This window comes from Furipterus horrens, unplaced genomic scaffold (genome assembly GCF_987537825.1).
Source record: "Furipterus horrens unplaced genomic scaffold, mFurHor1.1.pri manual_scaffold_3, whole genome shotgun sequence".
Classification (NCBI taxonomy): Eukaryota; Metazoa; Chordata; class Mammalia; order Chiroptera; family Furipteridae; genus Furipterus; species Furipterus horrens.
In genome coordinates, this window is record NW_028327173.1 from 147,420,307 (window position 1) to 147,426,681 (window position 6,375).

The window sequence follows — 6,375 nt, forward strand, 5'->3', positions numbered from 1 at the left end:
GCCATTTTGAAACTGGAAAAGTCAGTGTTTGTGCTGCCTGTCACTACCAGAACCAATAAGTAGAGACAAGGATTGAATCTTTATGTGTGGGCCATCTGAGAAGATGCCAGGTTATGTACCCTCAAAAAATGTTTTAACATCTCATCCCAAGCTAACCTCTTTACAGGGAGAAGAAAAAGGTAGGTAAGGCTTAGGGAAAAGGTTAATTGGATAAGAGTTGCAATGTGGCTGAGACTTTCCTAGTTTTTTATCTACTGACCAACCATTCTTTATCTCAGTCACAGATGTTCTCTCCCTGAAACACAGCTCAGATACATAGCTTGCAGACCTCTTGGAGCACAAAGGTTGAATTGCGTGTAGACCTCCTGGAGTCATATAGGTCGTGCATTCCAGTTCCTGGAATAACAGCTTTCCACATGCATTAACGACTTAAGCCTGTCAACCCTAACTGAAGCTAAAATCTTTTTAACTCTTGTGATGCTGGAAATCAAGACTTCTGATCTGAGGTATGTTTACATGCCTCTCGGTCCAGGTGTTTAATGATCCGAGCAGCGAGCTAGACTTGCTGCTGCTGACAGTCTCTGACTGCTCAGGACTCAGGATCTTAAAGACATCCTGTGACTTAAACAGAATCTTGCTGAGTACTCCATCTTCCCTGACGTTGATAAGGAAATCAGACAAAAGTAAGTACAAATGGTGTTTAACCTTAATTGCTTTCTGACAAATGGCGTTTAACCTTAATTGCTTTCCTGGACCCTCCCTGTTAATTAGCATATCTGTAAAATCCAATAAAAGGAGGATGAGGCTTCCCGCTCTCCGCTGTTGGTCTGAGCGAGCCACAGTCCTCCGTGCGTACTGGTTATTTATCCTGCTTATTGGAATTACCTCAGCGTCCCTGGCCATATTTAACATCATATCTGTACACTACACTCTTGAATTCCCCTATCAATTTTACATTCCTATGGGCAACACACCAAGTTTACAATTTCTCTGTATCCTCACCAATACTTATTTTCTGTTGTTCTGATTATAGTTAGCCTCATGAGAGTGAAGTGTTATGGTTTTGATTTGCGTCTCCCTATTGATTAATAATGTTTTATCATCTTCGCAGGTGCTTGTTGGTCATTTCTATGTCTTCTTGGGAGCAATGTCTATTCAGGTCTTTTGCCCATGTTTGAATTGGTTTGTTTGCCTTTTTGTTGTTTAGTTATAAGACTTCCTTACATATTTTGTATATGAGACCATTATCAGATACATAATGTGCACATATTTTCCATTTTGTAAGTTGTCTGTACATTCTGTTGATAGTGTCCTTTTATTCACAAAAGTTTTTCATTTTTTTTATTGTGGTAAGAACACATAACATGAGGTCTATCCCTTAAGAAATTTTTATGTGCCCAATACAATATTGTTAATTATAAATACAGTGTTGTACAGCAGATCTCTAGAACTTAACCACCTTGCATTAACTGAAACTTTACAGCTGTTGAATAGCAATTCCCCATTTCCCCCTGCTCCCAACCCTTCTACCCTCTGCCTCTATGCGCTTGACTTTGTAAGATACCTGAAAAGAAAATCTCATTTACCTTTATTCACTACTTAGAGAATACTCTATACTTCAAATGTGTGGGGTTTTCCCGACACCAAGCAATAATCCTAGACCAGCTAGATGTCCTACAGTTTAACTCAATTCCGACACTATCTACCTGGAGAGAAGGTCAGATTCCACAAGTTAAGGGTTTAGCCCCACATTGCCAGTCTCAAGTTCAGGTTCCCTGTGTTTCTGACAAACCATAAATCAGAGGTTCCCACAACCCTCTCCTTGGGTTTAGTCATTTACCAGAATGGCTCTTGGAACTCAGGAAAATGATTTACTTGCTAGATTACTGACTTATTACAAAGGATATTAAAGAATACTTGCTAGATTACTGACTTATTACAAAGGATATTAAAGGATACAAGTGAACAACCAGATAAAGATATAAGGTCTGGAAGGGTGCTGAGCACAGGTGCTTCTGAACCCATAGATCTAAGGATGTGCCACCCCCTGGGCACATGGATGCTTTCTTGTTCAACCTGGAAGTTCTCTGAACCTAGTTGTTTGTATGTCTTTGGAGAGACATCTATTCAAATCCTTGGCCCATTTTTTAATTGGCTTATTTGTGGGTTATTTTTTGTTTTGTTTTTGCTATAGAGTTGAAGGAGTTTCTTATATTTTTTAATATTAACCCCTTAACAGAAATATGGTTTGCAGATATTTTACTCCATAGGTTGCCTTTCACTCTGTTAATTGCTTCCTTTGCTGTGCAGAAGCTTTTTAACTTAATGTAGTCTCACTTGTCTATTTTTGCTTCTGTTGCCTGTGCCTTTGGCAAGTTTAATTTTAATGCAGTCCAACTTTTTTATTGATTGTATTTTTGGTGTTATTATCTGAGACTCCATTGGCAAATCTAAGATCATAAAGATTTACCTCCGTATTTTCTTTTACAGGTTTTATAGTTTTAGCTCTTATACTTAGGTGTTTGATCCATTTTGAGTTGATATTTGTAAATGGTGTGAGATAGGGATCCCACTTCTTTCTGTGATGTGGATAGCCACTTTTCCTAGTGATACAGAGAGATCTGATCAGATCACTGGGGAGGAGAAGGTTGCCTGAGGCAATGGTAAACAGTCTAAGATGGGATTGGCTGAGAAGCTGAATGCCTCCAGAGTGCATGGAATATGGGCTACAAGATTTGAAATAAAAAGTGCTCTGGGGCTCTCAGGCTGGCTCTCTCTGGCTCCCTCTCTGGCTCTTGCTTCTTCCTCAAGGATGCCTGGATAATTATTCTGTAGCCTTTCCCAACCGATGAAATTTTGGAAGGGGAGGAACTCTGGGCACAGCCTAGGGTCAGGCTGGCCTGGCAGAAAGTGGCAGGTTATTTTTCTTGGGGTGATCTAGAGGGGACTAGCTCCGAGGAAGAAGCCTGCCATTCTTCCAAAATTGTGCAGCTTTTGTATCTTATGTTTTAGTTTGTAAACTAACCCTATAGAAATAAGATAATTAAAAACTAACGGGAAATGGTAGGAGAACTCAGGTGTTAAAAGAGTTTAGCCTTAATTGATAGGTTTAAGTGACTAATATATATGGAAAGCAGTTATTCCAAAATTGTGAAGCTTATGAATAAAGACTCCTTTCCTTTATCACCAAACCTTTGCTTCTGGAATTTTGCCTAGAGGGCAGCAGCTGGCAGCAGGACCCCACTTGCTGTTTGGGAATACCAGTACCAGACTGTTCTGTTCCCATTGAATGATCTTGGCACTCTTGATTCTTTTCTGTTGATCTCCACCAGTACCACACTGTTTTGATCTCACTCCTGCAAAAGAGGGTGACAGAATTTTTTAAATTTAATTTTTTACTGTGGTAGAAGACACATAACAAAATTGACCATTCTGGACATTTTTAAGTGTACAGTTTAGTAATGTTAAGTATATTCACATTGTTGTGAAACAGATCTCCAGAGTTTTTTCTTCTTGAATTACTGAAACTCTACAACTTTTCTTTCCCCTACTGCCCCAAGGCCCTGGTAACCACCATTCTACTTTTTGTTTCTACAAATTTGATTACTTTATAAATACCTCATATAAATGGAATCAACAGTTTTATCTTTTTGTGATTGACTTATTTCATTTAGCATAATGTCTTCAAGGTACATCCATGTTGTAATGTGACAGGATTCCTTTTTTAAGGCTCAATAATATTCCATTGTGTGTTTAGACCACATACTGTTATCCCTTCATTCATTTATGGACAAAAGCTGCTTCTACCTTTTGGCTGTTGTAAATAACGCAGCTGTGAACATGAGTGTGCAAATACCTCTTAAATATCCTACTTTCAATTATTTTGAGTATATTTCCGGAAAAGAGATTGCTGGATCATATATGGTAGTTCTTGTAATTTTTTGAAGAATCCATGCTGTTTTCTATAGCAGCTGCATCATTTTACAGTCCTATCAACAATGCACTAGAGTTCTAATTTTTCCACATCTTCACCAACACTTACTGTTTCCTGCTTTTAAAAAAAAATAGTAGCCATCCTAATGGGTGTAAGGTGATATGTATCTCTTTGTAGTTTTGAGTTGCATTTCCCTGGTGATTAGTGATATTGAGCATCTTTTCATTTGCTTCTTGGCCATTTGTACATCACCTAGAGAAATGTCAGTTCAAGTCTGTGCATTTTTTAGTAGGGTTATTTCATTTTTGTTGATTTCTATTAGTGTTCTTTACATGTTCTGGATGTTAACCTTACAGATGTATGATTTGTAAATATTTTCTTTCATTCCAAAGGTTCTTTTTGTTCTGTTGATTATGTCCTTTGATACACAAAAGTTTTTAAGTTTGATGTAGTCCTGTTTTCTTCTAGCAATGTTTTGTCATTTCCAGTGTACATGTCTTATACCTCCTTGGTTAAATTTAATCCTAAGTATTTTATTCTTCTTGATGCTGTTTTAAATGGAGTTGTTTTCTTAATTTTGTTTGGGTTGTTCATTGCTAGTGTATAGATTTTTGTGTTGATTTTGTATCCTGAAACTTTGTTGAATTTATTAGCTTAATAGTGTGTGTGTGTGTGTGAGTGTGTTTGGATACTTAAAGTATGTGTATTTTTTTCATGTCATCTGCATATAGAGGTAATTTTACTCCTTCCCCTCTAAACCCTTTGTGTGCTTTCTTCTTTTTGTTTGAAGCTTGTCCGTGTTTTCAAAACTGCAACAATTTAATCGGTTATTAACTACATCAGAACAATTAAGAATTGCCTAGTAAAGTGACTGGCAGCAGCTGGAAGCGTAATAGTGTGGCTTATGGGCTTTGGGAACTTCAGAGGCAACGGAGACACCGGTGGGGACTACAATGACAACAGCAGTGAGCCCTGGGCTTGTCGATCACCATTCTGACCATAGAGGAGGTTTACTGCAATTATGGCATTCTAGACAATGGCACAGAGCAAGTGGGCCAACATACAGATACTTACCAAGTAATATTTGATGGTGTGAAAGGTGATGCCAAGGAAAAAAGATTAGTAGCTCAGTTTATATGAAAATTCTTTAAACATTTTCCAGAATTGGCTGTTTCTGTTATCAATGCACAGTTAGTCCTCTGTGAGGATCAAGATGTATCAATTCACTAGCAAGCAATTAAAGAGCTTCCTCAATTTGTCACTGGAGAAAATCTTATCCCAGTGGAAGATACTCTAACCCAACTTTTGCAGACAGATAGATGACTGCAGAATTTAACTTAGTGAACAATGCCCTGTAAGCTTGATTTAAATGGATGCAGAAGGGATTTTAGGTGGCTTATTCATCCAAATCCTTCAAGGAGAGGACACTGTTAGAGAATGAGCAATCATAATCCTTTCTACAAAATTTAAGACTTTACCAGATGAAGTCTTAACAAAGAAAGTAAAGGAACTTATACTAACTGAATCCAAAAAGTTCCTAGAAGACGAGACTGAGGAAGAATTTGTCCTGTTCATGAATATACCATCCTGGGTTAAAAAGCTTATATGGACAGTGTATGGAAGACAGCAGCTTGTAGAGTTGGTAGCTAAACTGTCTGATCTGAAACAAACTTTCAACCCATCAGACCCCAAATGTGAGGCCAGACTCTTACAGTGCAGGTGGCGCCTCTCTTCTCTGAAAGTATGCTTTCTACAAAATCTGTGGCTTATTTCTGTAAGCAGGTTCACCCCAACCTCAGGTTTTTGACTATCCCAGTGGGAAGTCTCGATATTGAAACTGTTGGTGGAGATGAGTTCATTTTGTGGTAACATGGAGAAGCTAGAAACAAATGTAAGGACACTCATAAATTGTTGGAGTACATGCCTCTGCCTCCAGAAGCAGCAGAAAATGGGGAGAATCCTGGTAGTGAAGAACCCAAGTTGCAATTCAGTTATGTGGAATGTTTGTTGTACAGCTTCTACTGGTTGGGCTGAAAACTTCCAGATTTCTTAGCTGTCAAACTGAATGCAGAAAAGCTCAAAGATTGTAAAATTAGGCTGCAGTACTTTGCACAGGGTCTGAAGTTTTATATCAGACAACTTTGAGAAAAGCGGAGGGGGGAAAAAGTACTTAGTGTCAAGGACTTGTTATTCAGCCCAAAGAGAAATATAAAAAACTTAACTGCTCTAGCTGTTGTGGCTCAGTTGGTTGGAGCCTCATCCATAAACCAAAGGGTAGATCGCGGGTTCGATTCCCAGTCAGGGCACATACCTAGGTTGTGGGTTTGGTCACTGGCTGGGGTGCATTTGACAGGTCATTGATGTTTCTCACATCAATATTTCTCTCCCTCCCTTCCTCTCTTTCTAAAATCAATAAGCATGTCCTCAGGTGAGGATTAAAA

General features: G+C 38.5%; 1 pseudogene; it reads left to right on the plus strand.

Moving 5' to 3' along the window:
• Positions 1-103: 103 nt before the first annotated feature.
• Positions 104-6,375, plus strand: LOC150016292 (apoptosis inhibitor 5 pseudogene; annotated as a pseudogene).